Raw genomic sequence first — 16,773 nt, forward strand, 5'->3', positions numbered from 1 at the left:
CGACATCCCTTTTCATAATCTGAATTATGAGAACTTGGTAAATAGAAATAGGAACATTATAGCAAAAGACTGGTCTAGTATCATGTCTTTATGTGAGACATCATGAATCGTGTCCCATATGCTTCAGATATAGGGTCGATTGCATGTGCTATAATATTCATCTGTTCTAAATTTTTCCAAATGCCTAGAGCATTAAGAGGGTAAAAGTACTAGAACTAGATATGACTAAAATGATTAAGCAATTGTCGAGGACAATCTAAGGTTTACCAAAGATTGGTTGCTCAGGGACAGTTGGAAGTATGGTGTAAATTTTTGGAGAGGACCATATTGACATATTCTGAAAAGAGGCAACTCTTGTTCAGAAGTGATAGTCAAAATGAGAATATGGAAATATCCCCATAGGTGGAATTTATTCATTAAATCTGTGTAAGATCAGGAAACTTAATGCAAGAAGGATGTTCAAAGCAATGTACTTTGAATTTGAGACTTCGTTTCCATGGAATGATCTCCATTGGAATACTCTGTAATGAATGTTGACAAGTCTTTGTGACTGTGTGCATAATCATTACAAGAGGATCAGTGCATATAAGTTTAAAATCTAACAGATTTCGGTAAATAGTAGGAATTTGGAATTCTTACATTTACGATAAGGATTTGGGATTGTGAAATGAGAATCATTGGAATTATATTCAATCGATCTATTTCACAAAGTAAAAGATCATAGACAAACTTAGTGTGCATACTCGGTGTATGACATAACTAATGTTTGGACAAACATAGTGTGCATATTTGGTGTATGGCATGACTGTTGTTTGGATAAACATAGTGTGCATGCTTGGAGCATGGCATGACTATTGTTTTGATTCAAGTATAAAGTTGATAATTTGAAATAGTATGCAATGAATAATGTGTAATCAATATGGTGATAAATAAAAGGTGTTCTATTTATATTCATAAGTTCTAAGACCATATTGGATTCGATTATTCTTGTGTTTCATTTTGCATGTTTTGACTTCCAAAATAACTAGGTCGTTCTTACTGAATGACTAAGTTATTCAAACCATCCACTGTTGATAATACGTTGGAAGTAGGTATTATGGCAAGACTGTCATGAAGCTGGTTTGTAGATGCCCAAGGAATTAGACATAGCAAGAGTTGCTACAACATTTATGAGTGCTCATAAGTTTTGAGTATTGGATTAAACCCATGCTCATTTGACTCACTTTATGGATTTTATCACGAGTGATCATGAGACGATAATATCTTATATTCTTCAAACCTAGAGATATGAGTTGTTGCCTATGAGTTGGTTATACATTGATTGTACGAAAACGCATTTGTAACTCGATGTTATAAAACGTGCCTTTGTGTATGATTCAACAAGTAGTAGAACAAGCATATGAGTCGAAGTTTATCCATTCCTTTTACCCTTAATGGGATAAAAGCGATATCTGTGGGCCCCTCGATGATTTAGTGATGACACCCCGAAGTGCTTGGCCAAGCCTGGACTGATTTCATTTGTTCAATTAGTCGGTCGTCATAAATCGGAAATCGGGAAACAACAAATGGATAGAGAGAATGATTATAATCCATGTCTCAGTCCATATGATATCTAGAATGGAGGAATATATGATCCCTTATCTAATGGATAGGCCATTGACTAAGGTCAGAGTTCGACAGCGGCTTTAAGAGCTACGATTGCTAGTCGGGTTTTGAAGTCATACACAATAATAGTTTTAGACTTATTCAAGTAGGAGACTGTTGGATTAGTGTCTAAGCCCATAACTATAATTGGTATGTACTTGACCCGATTTGGCATGGTCCATTTGGGTTGCATGGCATCGGAACAATTTGGATAAACTTTTGTGAGAAAAGGATATTTATGATTTGTTAATATATTATAAGTTCTAATATATTAATATGAAATCATATTATTTAATTAGTATTGATCAAGAATTAATTTGGAATTAATTTTGTGATCAAAAGGAGACTAATTAAATATATGGGGATTGATTGTGTAAATCATTCATTCTTATATATACGGGCTTATGATCCATAGTTCTTCATGTTGGGCTAAACCCATGGAGTAACCCATGGATACTCCATGGAGGTTTTAACCCATGGAGCATGAAGAATATGGAAAGACATGGGTTACATGGTGTAACCCTAATAGCCACAATATATAAGGACCCCATGGCTCAAGAAATTGGCACTAGTGTGTGTACACATGAGGGATAGCCGATTTGAGCATAAGAACTTCTCACTCAAGTTATTCCAAGTTGTTGGTGGTGTTGTGTGAACCATTTGAGGTGTCACACTTGAGGCACTAGGCTCTTAAGCTCCATGGAATCAAGCTACTACATCAAAAGGTATGTCATTCTACTAGATTCTTGTAGTATAGTTACTTCTTATTATGCTAGTTAGGATGAAACGTTGGAATATTGAATATTTGCATGTATAATAGAGAAAACATAGATCCAAGGTTTATAGGGTTTCATGTACACCATAGGAGTGTTAGAATGCTCAAAACCCATCAAAGACTTCACGATGTTCCCTTAACGATTGTGTCAGGTCATGACAGTTGTTTCACATCGAGGTTTTGGAAGAGCCTACAAGAAGAAATGGGTACAAAGTTGTGTTTAAGTACAGCCTACCATCCACAGATTGATGGTCAGAGCGAAAGGACAATTCAAACACTGGAAGATATGTTAAGAGCATGTACCCTAGAATTCCCAGGTAACTAGGATGAGCACCTACCCCTGGTAGAGTTTTCCTACAACAATAGTTACCATTCGAGCATTAAGATGGCACCTTATAAAGCCTTGTACGGACAGAAGTGTCTTACACTGTCTTGTTGGCTTGAGATAGGAGAAAAGAAATTTATGGGTCCTAAAATAGTCCATCAGACTGCTGACAAGCTAAAGGTGATTAGAGAAAGGATGTTAGCAGCTCAAGATCGTCAACAGAGATATGATGACAAGAAGCAACGACCAATGACCTTCGAAGTTGGAGATTTGGTGTTGCTGAAAGTCTCACCGTGGAAGGGACTTATAACATTTGGATAGAGAGGAAAGTCGAGTCCAAGATTTACTGGGTCATTCAAGGTTCTTTAGAGGATTGGAACCAAGCTTACAAGCTGGAATTATCACACGAACTAGACGGTATTCATAACACTTTCCATGTGTGTTATTTTAGGAAGTTCACGAGATAAGTTCTCTATATAATTCCACTTTTGGAGTTAACGATTGATGAAGATAAGAGGTTAATCGAAGAGCCCGAAGTGACTGTTGACCATAAGACAAATAAGTTGCGATGAAAGATGGTTGAATTAGTGCTAGTGCGATGGAAACATTCGAATGCGCCGAACCTCACCTGGGAGACAGAGGACGACATGATGAGTCGCTATCCACATATGTTTGCTGATGCATGATTTCGGGGCGGAATCATCCAAAAGGGGAGAGAATTGTAACGATCATGTTTCTCGCTAGGCATTAATATGATGATGTAATAGTTAGGGTCAACAATTATAACCTATTTGATGTAACAAAGGAAGGATTATTTGAGTATTATGCGATTTATGTGTAATTATGTGCAATATATGTGCTTATAACGATATAATAAAATAGGAATAAAATACGCATCTAAAATAGAATAATAATTAGACCTAATATCCTTGAAGAAAGTACAACTAGTCATAACAAGGATTCTGGAGATATAAGCAACGCTCCAATCTGACTTATAACGAAGAAGTTATGACTCGTTGAACTTTCACGATTAAATCGACACGACTCTGCGTATCGTAAAAAGTAAATTTTTGATAAATTAATTTTTAGCCTAAGTGGTCTAAACGAAAGTCTTAGTAGTCGTTAAAGCGAGAGCGTGCATATAGAGAATGTCTAAATTTGACTACATTAGAGGAAGTTGTGATTTTTCTAAGATTCAGCGTAGCAATATACAGCTCAGAAATCGACTTTTAGATCGGTCGATTTTTAGCCGAAATAATATAAAAGAGAGTTGAAGATCTCATTAATAGGAGTTCAATGATATAAAAACAGTCGAAAACGGACGTCGAATGACAAAGTTATGAATATTTAACGGATTTTAATAGTCTAAATATGTTAAAATGTAACTTTAAAAATAAATTCAAAATTAGCCGACAGAGTCTAAATGAAAGTTCTATATCTTTGTCGATAGCTACACGTGGATATAAAGAACATAAAAATGGAGATCGTATACGAAAGTTAAGCATTTTACAAGATAATTAATTTTCGGCTAACAAAGGAGCGACACGTGTCGCGATCGGGCACACCCCTTCCTCCCCACGACTTGCCACCAGATGATGACATGTGGCCCCCAGTACGCCTAGCGTAATTTGAGTATGCCCAGCATACTGCCCTCGGGGCAGCCTATAAATAAATGGAAAATTTCACTCTTTTCTTCACACCTCTTCATCCAATATCTTCCAAAACACTCCCAATGTCTCTAGGCCTTGTTCTAGTACTTCCTATGTAACATCCCAAAAATCAAATAAATTTATTTTTTTAAAAAACAATCCATTTCAACCATAAAGTGTTTACACAATCATTGATTCAAAAGTATAATGATAATCAGAGTTTCCCAAGATCCAATATTATAAAAATAGGAAGATGTGCAAGATCATGCCTTCGCTTTCCCGCGATCATCTGAAGTACCTGAAACAATAACCTGAAACAGTAAGCCATAACTTAGTGAGTTCCGCTAAATTACCACCATACAATACATAGCATATACAATTCAGCATGTTGGGTCCACAACCTCCCGGTTGGTTTACTTTGACCCACAAACTCCCTATTGGATTATCCTGCATATCACGTTCTGGGTCCACAACCTCCCGGTTTGATTACCCTGGCCCACAACCTCCCGGTTGGATTTCCCCGGTCTGTTGACTGACAGCACAAAGCAGGAGTCTCAACCCCAACATAACGTGTCGACATATAACATATAACAAACATATTCAGCAGACAGATAAGCATACAACCAGGAATCACAGGTAGTCCTACAGATCTACCAGTCTAAACCATATCAGCAACTATCATATAATCTTATAGATCTACCGCATACTCAACATATCATCAGTCAGTATATAACAGTTTATCAATCCAATGGGTCGACCTTGGTGCCTTCGACCCACAAGTACAGTGAGGAAAACTCACCTCTCAGTCTGAATAAATAGTTGCACAGGTCTCTACTCTGAATCTCAGCTCTACCTGTCACCTATTCATCAAATAGGGACTAATCTCAAATACCACTCAAAATACCCAAATTGCCCATAGGTCAAACTTGGTCAAATTCGAAAAGTCAAAAGTCAAACCTTGTCAACATAGCCGGTCATCACATCGTGGCCATCCTTGGCCATGTCGTGGCCACTAAATGACAAAACAATCGAGTCTCAGCCCAACCGCCATGCCGTGAAGACCTTGGCCACGTCGTGGGCACTAGGCTCCCAACAGCTGAATGGGTTTAGTCGATTTCCTTGATCTTAAGGCCTCCAAAGCCCAGCTCTGGTCCATTCTAAGGGCCAAGTGGAAAAAGTTTCCAACTTTATCCCATTATAATCTCTGAGGGATAGAGATCCCATTTCTAGACCTAAATATGACAAGAACATAACTTGGCTAAGCCCATTAAGCACTTTCTCTTAAAAACTACTAGATCCCCATTTTCATAACATTTCTAGCATCAAATAACAACATAAAAATCCTTACTTTCTATACATTCATGTCCAATGCATGTCTTGGACTCTGTTAGGTCAAAATGAGGGTTTTTGGCCAAATCTTCCATGTATGATGCTAAAACTCAATGTTACTCCAGATCCAAAGCATCAACGACCCAAAATGGCCTGGAGATTCATAAATTTGCAAACTTTATGAAATCTCACCACCCAATAATCAAGGACATGAAGATTAAGGCATAGAAACCTAAATCTATGCATAATAATATGTTGAGAAGTGTTGCTTGCTGAATCAAATCCTAGAAGTCATCTCCGTCTTCTTTAATCCCCAAAAATCAACACAAAAAGCTTAGAGAGAGAAAAAATGGATGTTAGGGTTTTCTTATAGGCTGAGTGAGTATGATGGAGGTTGAGGGTTAGCAACCCTAGCCATCACATTCCTTTAAGTAGGATGCAAACCCCAGATATTAGGGTTTCTCATTTAAACAGCTGCCACACTGTGGCCATAGGCTGCCACGTTGTGGTGGTCATTTAAAACCCGCGATATATCGACTATCACCACGTCATGGGATGCCTTCACCACGACATGGTACCACCCAAAATACAAAATACATTAAATTTAAATACCTCCAATAATCCGGATGTTACAATTCTCCCCACTTGAATCAGACTTCGTCCTCGAAGTTCGCTGCTACAAACAACTCTAGGAATTGCTCCATCATCTCTGCGTTGGGTTCCTAGGTCCACTCGGAACCCTTACGATGCCTCCATTGGACCTTGACCAAAGATACCACCTTGTTGCGCAAGGCCTTTGTCTTTCTATCCAAAACTGCCACGGGCCTCTCAACATAGTTCAGGTGATCTTCAACCTGAATGTTGTCTAAAGGGCCACTGCTGACTCATCAACTACACACTTCCGTAGTTGCAAAACATGGAAGGTGTTGTGGATCTGACTGAGCTCCTCAGGAAAATCCAGCCTGTAAGCTACATTTCCAACCTTGGCAATCACCCGAAATGGCCAAATATACCGGGGCCCCAACTTGCCCCTCTTCTTGAAACGTATTACACCCTTCCAAGGCGATACCTTCAGTAACACCATGTCGCCAACCTGAAACTCCATCTCAGATCGGCGCTTGTCGACATAATTATTTTTCTGACTCTAAGCTATCTACAATCTTTGTCTAATCTGTTGAATAAGCTCTGTCGTCTGAAGGACTACCTCAGTCATTCCCATGACTCTATGACCAATCTCTCCCCAACAAGTGGGGTACGACACTTCCTCCCATAGAGGAGCTCGAATGGCGACGCACCGATACTGGAGTGATAGTTGTTGTTGTGAAACATCACAATGTCACATATCCCACACTCCCTTTAACCACTTTAAGTCAAAGAATCTTACTCCAAAAACTCGAGAGACTACACGGGAACCCACAACTGCCAACAAACAATAACTTGAAGTTACTCAATTACACGACTATCTTTCTCCCTCCAACTGAAGACCCAACTTTCAGTGAGAACCCAGCAACTAGAAATTCTCGAACTACACTCACAACTAACTCCATCAATATACTTCCTGGAACTAGGAACCCATCAGTCCTAAACTTCAGAAATCGAACTCTATGACTAGTGATCATCTGATTGTCGTACCTACCCCTAGTCGCTGACTAGAAACACCATCAAAAAATGCGGAAAGAATACTCAACATATAAATGTGCTGGAAAGACCAGAACGAAAGTTAATCGGTCGCATACCAGATTAACCCAAGCACTCATTCGGCTCAACAGCCCTGTCATCCACTAACTACACTCGAGCCTACCCTTGATCCGCCTAACCAGTAGCTGCACTCAGTTTTACCCCTAATCTGATAACCAATAACTACAGTGGGGCTTACCCCCGATCTGATAACCAATAACTACATTGGGGCTTACCCCCGATCTAATAACCAATAACTATACTCGCCATCACATAGATGAAATCTACGAGGGTCCGTGACATGTCGTGACACTATTTAATCATTGGAATGAGAAGCTCACGGTTCCTTACAGTTCTTTCCACATTCTCACAAACATTCCTGGTACAACCTAACTCATCCCATAGAATGCTACATCCAAATCATAGAATTACCACTCTTCTACGTCTGACTACCACCTACATAATGCTACCGTTACCCCACGGTCTCACAGCATTCCCTCAATTTCCATGGGCCCTGCCCATGGTTTTGTCATCCATCCACAAGAATACGTAATCGAAGATCAATATGTGCCAAATCCTCTGACCGAGATAATCCAAATCCTTAGCCTCTGATTCCCGGATTATGATCAAAACCAATTATTCTCTTGTCCATAGATACGAATTCCAAGATAATCCGCATTTGAAATTATTACCGATATTTCCAAGCGGTTCTCCCCTACCTAGAGTTAGTCCTTCTCTAACGATTTCAAGACTTCTACTATTTATTCACAATCCATAGTGTCCAAATCCTAAGCTTTTCAGATCGATCACCATCCATACAACCTTCTCACATATTTTTTCAGCGTAATAACGGAACCGATCCTACAATTGATCAACTGACTGAATCCAATCTTTTGAATGCTATCAAAACCAAGGTCGGACTGACTCCTTTCCACCCTACCACCCTCAATTGATATTCAGCTTGAGCAATACACACTCCTCTTAACTCTATTTCGTTGTCTTAGAAGGAACAGCCGAATGCAATGAGATCTTATCTAGAACCTCCGACGCAAGAACTGTGTGTACAACCCCGAGAGCAAGAATTTATGACAACTCACCCTGCACCCAATTCGGATCAATCTATCAATCATTGTTATCATAAAATATCTCAACAGTTTCGAATACCCAAAAAAATCCAACAAACTTAAACTGAAACTTCCTTCGGCTCATCGCGCGGAACCCATCAAAATTCATCTGGCTGCTGATCCTCCGAGCAGAATGCTCAGTCCTCCATCGCTTAGGACTTGCTCCCTCAATGGCCGACATTCTTTGTAACGCCCGCACATTCAGGCTAGTCAATTTAGAGACAATGAGCATCGAAAATGACTTTTTGATGGAAGATTATTTAGAAGAAATAATCTTAACCAGCTTATAGTATATGTCAAAAGGGTTCCGTACATATAAAGAACGCTGAAATCCGAGTTATCACGAAGAAGTTATTACCCGTCGAAGTTTTACAGCAAAACCGACACGGCACCGCGTAACGTAAAAAATGAATTTATGATAAGATACTTTTTAGCCTTAGCAATCTAAACAAAAGTTTTAGTATACGTTAAACCGAAAGCGTGCATAAAAATAACTTCCAAATCTGACTTTGTATGAAGATGTTATGATTTTTCTAAGATTTAGCATAACAATGCACAGCTCGGAATTCGAATTTTAGATCGATCGATTTTTAGCTGACACAACCTAAATGAGAATTGAATATCTCATTAATCGGAGCTCAACGATAAAAAGACAGTCGAAAACGGAGTCCATATGTAGAAGTTATGAATTTTACACGGTCGTTAAACAGTGTAATCGTCTCATACTATTAAATTTAAAATCGGTCAAGAATTAGCCAACGGAGTCTAAACGAAAGTTATAGAGTACATCTCTACCTACGCGTCGATATAAAGAACGTCGACAACGGAGCTCGTATGTGAACGTTACAGAATTTAGAAGGCGGAAGGGTGCTGCTGCGAAAGGGGTGACGTGGCTTAATCTGGACCATTGCTTTCTCCCCAAGCCTTGCCACCAGAGGGTAACATGTGGCACCAACTCGACGAGTTGGAGGCCAAAACGCGACGAGTAGGTCCAAAATTCAGCCTATAAATAGCATGTGAGAGTGCCTTCATTTCTCACACCAAAACCCCTTCAATTATCTCTCTAACTTCTCTCTAAGCCTCCCAAAGCCCTAGTAACCTCAAGGTGCTAGAGGAAAGCCCCGGAGCGCTCGAAGGCTCCGAGAAAAAAGAGCTTTTCGGCTCGGAAGTTCTGCCCGTGGAGCCCGGTTCCTCGCTAAACCCCCTGTAAGTTGAGTTATGCTTACGTACTTTAAGTATAACTTATGTTTAAGTTCATTATCGTTATTATGAACCTATAAACAAGATTTATCAGTGATTCCAAGTCGTTATACTGATTGATCTAATTATGGGGATGATGTCTAGGCTGTGATTTAGTGAGGTGTTTAAAGTGGGATTTCCAAACAGTATACTTCGTATACCAAACGGACCCTACCTCCGATATGATCCTACCTGGTTGTTCCTTACTTGATAGATCATGAAAGTAGACTTTGAGTTAATGATGAATCTAGAATAATAATTAGTCGCAATAAAGATTAGACTAAAACTTAACGATGATAACGCTAGGTTTCGTCGAAGGAAAATAGAAACGTTAGAAGTGAAGCGCTGCCCGAGTTTGGAATCATCACTTTAACAAGTGAGTGCATAGTTACTTTCATCTTACATATAGATATGAAGTATTTAATATAAATTACGTGCTATGTGTGTATATTATCTGTGTTCTTGATATCTATGTTGGATGAACAAAATATACATGTTTTACTTGATTTAAACTGTATACGTATTTTATACCTATAATTATGATGGGTAAAGATGGGTAGATTAAAGATGAGATGAGCTGAGAGATGAAAGTTGATATAGATGATGAGAGGTGAAAGATAAGGAGAAGCCTTGACCCAAGCGTTAGCCCAGTCATCTAGCAGAGTATAGATGACAGCCACAGACTATTCTAGACAGTCCAGTGGAACACTAGCAGGCTCGCAACTGTAGGTGTTGTAAACGATGTGTTCACCAAATGTGCTCTAAATATCCTGGCAGTTGCGCCTAAAGGATAACATTGGCAGCTGTGCCTAACCTTTGAACTACGTGTTCACTAGTTGTAATAACCCTGACATCTATGGACTTAATGCCTTATGAATGAACATTGGTAGCTATGGACTTAGTACCTAAATGATAGTTTTGGTAGCTTTGCCTAATAGATAACATCGGCAGCTATGGACTTAGTGTCTGTTAGATGAACCCTGGCAGCGATAGACTTCGTGCATATTCCTTAGGAAGATCCTTAGGAATGAATGAAGAATAGTTGATTTTTAAGGTAGATCCTTAAGAATAAAGAAGATAATGGGGAAGGGTAATTGGGTTGATTGTTTGATGATTAAACATAATAATTATATTATTGTGGGTTGAAAACCCTATGTACTGACCAGGTTTCACAACCTGACCCACTCAGTTTATTTGTATCACAAGTGTCGATACGAAGCTATATTACACTGAGAGATTAAAAGAGATGTAAATCACTGGTGTAAATGAATGTACGGTCTGTTTATGCTTATGTTTCTGTATTGACGATGACATCCCAAAGTTTTAATATAAACAAACTACATTTCTTCATAAATGCTTTGATAATATATTTATCATGTTTTCTGGGAACAAATTCCGCAATCTTATTCTTTAAAAGGAATACTCTGATTTTCAAATAAGCATAAATAATTTTTTTTAAAATGACCGTGAATTTGGGGATGTCACATTCTTCCCATTGCCACCTAAAAACCGGTTCGTCCAAATACTCTCAAAACACAACTCTTGGTATACAAACCGACATGTGACAATTTCTGAATAATAACCAGCAATCACGAGGAAATCCCGAATCCTAAATGGGTATGTCAAAAACCTTCCCAACATTGCAACTTCCAACCCTTCACGAACGGTCATCCTACTTTATGATTCACAAAGCACCCCGTAAGCCGAATCCCTGACCCCTTTACGGCCTATAGATGCTAGCATAATAGTTCTAATAAGCTACTACACGAATGACTATCCATTCAAAATTAAACTGAGGATTAGAATTTCACACCTGTGATTTCTTGCGTTTCAACGGTGACCTCCTGTCGGACGGTGGACATCTGGGCTTGCACTCCCTCCGCTACCCATGTAGGACCGTCGGGTTTTAGATGACCCGGCTGGTGACAGTGGACACACATCCGATCCTTCTTCCAGTCACGAAATACATGCCCTCTCTCTCCACACTTATAGCATTTGAACTTGTGACAAACAAACCTGTGGGTTCCCCCACACTTCTTGCATATATTATAGCCCCCTTGACTTCCAGTACCCATGTTAGTGTTGGATTAGTGTCTAAGTCCATAAATATAATTGGTATGTACTTGACCCGATTTGGCATGGTGCATTTGGGTTGCACTTCACCGAAACAATTTATATGGATAGTCTTTTGAGAATAGTATGTTTATGATTTATATTAATATATTATAACTTCTAATATATTAATATGGAATCATATTATTTAATTAGTATTGATCAAGAATTAATTTAGTGATCAAAAGGAACTAATTAAATATGGACTCTTATATATGGTATGGGCCAAGTTCATTTAGGTTGGGCTAAGCTTGCATGGATAGTCCATGGAGTGTTTAACCCATGGATCCTATGGAAATGAAAGGTCATGGGTATTAGGGTTTACATGGATGAAAACCTAATCCTCCATACTATATAAAGAGGTCTTTGGCACATGAAATGGCACTAGTGTGTGAGGATACAATAGTGGGCCGATTTCTAGTGTGCATTCTATTCTCTCAAGCTTTCCAAGGTGTTTTTGGTGATTTGTGATTCCACTTGAGGCTTCCACATTATTGGGGCTAAGCTCTTAAAGATCAAGACTTCAAGCTCCATCAAAAGGTATGTTATCTAACTAGGCTTTTGTGGTATAGTTGCTTCATATTATGCTAGTTAGGATGAAACCTTGGAATATTGAATATTTACATGTATAATATAGAAAACATAGATCCAAGTTTTATAGGGTTGCATGTACACCATAGGAGTGTTAGAATGCTCAAAACCCATCAGTGGTATTAGATCCTAGGCTTGTTTTCATTTATACTTGATGCAACTTATTTTTCAAAACCCAGAATCTGCCCAGACTGAAAACTCAACGAGTTCTGGCTAAAAACTCGATGAGTTCATGTGTTAAAGCATGAACTCGACGAGTTCCTTATAGAACTCGACGAGTTGGTCTTCCAGTTTGCAGATTTTCGTGTTTTAGGCTGGAATTGGTCTAGAATCATTACCTTAAACTGTTTTGGACTTATAAAACCTATTTTTTGATGTGGTAATGATTATGGTAAACCAATTTCAAGGTTATTATCAAAATTTCAAGTTTTATATGTGTTTATATGATTCTTGAAATTGTTGATATGATTGTTCATATACTTATGAGTTTTGTTAGGTCATAGGAATTATTTGCAAATTGGTTGTTAGTTAATTCTTGAACTAAATGTTTTTTAATGGAGTCCATAATTTGTCCTCAAGTTATGGATTACCAAAAGTCATTTCTTTTAAAGATCCATTAAAATTCATAGGTTACACAATTGAAGAGTCTTTTTGTCTTATGAACTCCATAACTTGTCCTCAAGTTATGGATGTTCAAGAGTCTCTTCATTAAAGTTTTTAAAAAACCTTAATTAAACTCATAAGTTATGAAAATCCAAAAGTTTTTTGAATAGTTCAAAACTTTCCCTCAAGTTTTGGAATTTGTAAAGTCTCACACACACTTTAATTCCAAACCCTAGAGTTTTAAAAGTTAAAATTCAACCCTTATACTTTATAGTATTATAAGTTAATAATATATATATATATATATATATATATATATATATATATATATATATATATAAGAACAAAGTCAGTCTTACCGTTAGTAGGCCTCATTCACAAGTCGGTCTATAAGGGGGGTATAAGGTTACTGCCTATAAAATGGCAGTTTAATGGGTGTCCACTCTTACCCACCGCTTCCTTAACTGGTGGAGGGTCGTTATCCAAACAGGTAGGACAAGGACTATAATTCTCCCTTCATTAAAAGTATAATTAAAAATACTAAGTAACTAAACACTTGTAAATTCCCAATCTTATTTACGTAGTAAAGTGTGAATTTGGTGCTAACCCATGAAATTACACTTTGCACCTTGCTTAAGTCGTTAGTGGAGCGTGTGTGGTTAACCGGCACGCTAACTTGGATTTAACAAGGTAGGCAAAGGGTAACTTAATGTTTATCATAGGATCGGTGGAGCGCGTGTGGTTAACCGACACATCGATTAAATGATAAATATTAAGGGTACCAAGTATATTTGCATGGTTATTCACACCTTGTTTTGTCATCCTCGGCATCCCAGTCACAAAACTTGAGAGGGCACAATCGAGATTGAAACATGCCATTGAAAAGTTCAATGAATCTCAAAAGATCTAGGAGTTTCAAAACCAATTAAAACCTAATTCCCATTTCGTTTTTCATGGTGGAAATTGGTGAATCGTCATTCACCTACCTTCAAATATTTTATAGCTTGGATTACGCCATCCCTCTTCCAAGTTATAAAATATTGTGTTGGGTCCTAGCCTTAATATTTCATATTGGGTGTTATATTAAGGACTTTAAATCAACTAACTTGAATTTCTCCCATTGTAAATGTCTGGTTCAGACAACTATGATCTTCCCAAATCTCATGGAACAAGCTTTCCTAATGAAGATGATGTCCCGTGATTGGCTCATGGAAATCATACTTCACTTCCTCCACCTCCTCCAATTATTCTCCCTAACCCATAAGTTCTTGAATAGTTCAAGGTCACTCAAGCCCTATTGGCAAGCAAGGTCTATGTGTGCTCACATCTTGGAGATGAAGTCACATATTGACAAGCCGGGAGAGTTGGGTGTCAAAGTCTTGAGAAAGTTGGTTGTCCAATCACTTTCTAAGTCACATAGTTTCCTTTGGGACTACGACATGACCCTTAATGATCTTATCTATTTGCTTGGAGCTGCTGAATCAGCAATGATTTGGAGGACTGGTAAAGCAAATTTGATTAGAAGATCAACTTCCCAAACCTCCATGGACATTGATAATGGTAACATTGGATATCTAGAAAAGCCTTCTCTTCCCAATGGAAAGGGATCGGTCATAGTCAACTCGGTTGACCAAATGGTAAAGAGAAAGGCTAAGTCTGAGATAGTCCCATGTACCATTACCAAAGTGTCCATATGGTTCTATTGTCAAAGGAAGGGGAATTGGTTGCGAAGCTGCCCTAACTACCTGAAAGATATGAGAGAAGGTCAAATAAAAAAGTTTGATTCTGCTTCAGGTAAGTCCACTATCTAACTCTGTTAAGTTCCTAATTGATGATTCTTAATAAAAAATGTGACGCGGTTACATTTTGATGTTTGGCAGGATCAAGCAAAGGGAAGGAAACTTAAATGAAGAGTATGATGTATCTGATCGCGAACATGGATTTCAATCGCATGGTTCGAAGATCAGATTCTTGAGCTACTACTTAGGAGTTATGATAGATTCCTAGGAAATGTGTAATAGCATAGTTTTCATTTAAAGTTGCATTGTAAGGAAAAAGTTTTTCCGCATTTTTAATAAATAAATAAAATTTTGTTTTATTTCATATCTCCTTGCAATAGCATTTATGGAAAATTGATGTTTGTATGTTTCTAGCAATAATGGAAATGTGAATTTGATTCTTTCATTTGTGGTAGTGTCTAAATTTACCAAATAAGGAAAGATTCCCATCACCCAAGTTTCAATTGGACCGAAACTTGGAATCATGCAAGTTGTATAGTATGATGAATGAAAATCTTCACCTTTGGAAAATTAAGACTAATTCCTTGTTCACATGTATATGTGAGTCAAGTGAAGGACTAAGGGATCGAGTACACATTCTTGTGCACTGGTCAAGTCCACCACAAAAGATCGATAAGACTATTCGTCATGATTTACTAAAGTTTAGTAAATATGGTTATACTTACAAGTTTAAGTATAATTCTGAAGCATTGGAAAAGTTTCGATGTATGGCAGAACGAATGAGAAGAATTAAATTTGGCAGAAAGATAAAAGTTTCTCAAATCTGAAAAGATGGGAGAGTACTTTAGTATCATGTTTTATGATCATCTTAATGATTGTGAGACCATATCACAATTCATCCTCTACGGACATCTTAGTGCATTCTTATGGCTAAGAAGAGGAGTCATGAATTATTGAAATGGTTAAATCAAGAAGGTGATACATACTTCGTTCCAAAACAAGTCTTAGAGTCATACTCTAAGATTGTAATTTGAGTGACACATCTTAAAGAAGGTTTATTAACACTTGTCAAATGTAAGAGTAAAATGTGTCCTACTCTTGTACATTTGAAATTGGTAAGTTGTGATGTTTTGGATAAAACAGAGACCAACTTAGGCCAATTGTGTGAAGTGTTTGTCTTGATAAGAATCCGCACTATCTCTTGAATATTTGTTTGTCAAGGAATGGGTCTTGGCAAGAGAGTCTTATATGTCAAGAGGACAGTGGGAGTCTAAAAGATCTTGAAAGAGTCTAATCAAGAATAAAACCTGTAGTTTATCACTAGCAGACGACTTGAGGTTTATAACCTATCGTGTTGACATATTCCTATTTCTGTGCCCATTCTAGTTAAAGTTGGCTTTGCATATGAGTTCTGAGAGTTCTCAATTGGTTGCATAACAAATTGGAAGCAATGGCAGGCCCTTGTGCTGCCAGGTGGCAAGAAGTTAAGGCTGCACAAGTTTAGTCCATATGAGTTTGGATTTGTCACTAACCTTGTCTTGTGATTATGGTTTTGACAAATTCACATGGATATGAACACATACACCATAAAATCTAAGTGTCATAAGGTTTCTCTCCGTTTCATGAAAATGATGGCGAGGAAACGCTTTCACTAAGTAGATTTTAAGTAGATAGCAATTGTGATATTTGCATTCTCAAAGTCGTTAGTGGAGCGTGTGTGGTTAAGCGGCACACTAACATGGACTTGTGAGAAATGACAAAGGTTTAAACAATTGAGACTATGATTACGACATCCCTTTTCATAGTTCTAAAATTGTTTAGATACACATGTGTGCTATCTAAGGAAAGGTGTATGATTTTGATAAAGTTTTATCAAAGCATTTCGTATCAGAAGTCTGAACTTTGGTAAGAAAGTCAATAAAGTATTGATTTCTAGAAGTCCAGCTGATTTCTGAGTACATGTCAA

This window comes from Lactuca virosa, chromosome 4, assembly GCF_052849685.1.
Source record: "Lactuca virosa cultivar CGN04683 chromosome 4, Lactuca_virosa_CGN04683_v6, whole genome shotgun sequence".
NCBI classification, from domain to species: domain Eukaryota; kingdom Viridiplantae; phylum Streptophyta; class Magnoliopsida; order Asterales; family Asteraceae; genus Lactuca; species Lactuca virosa.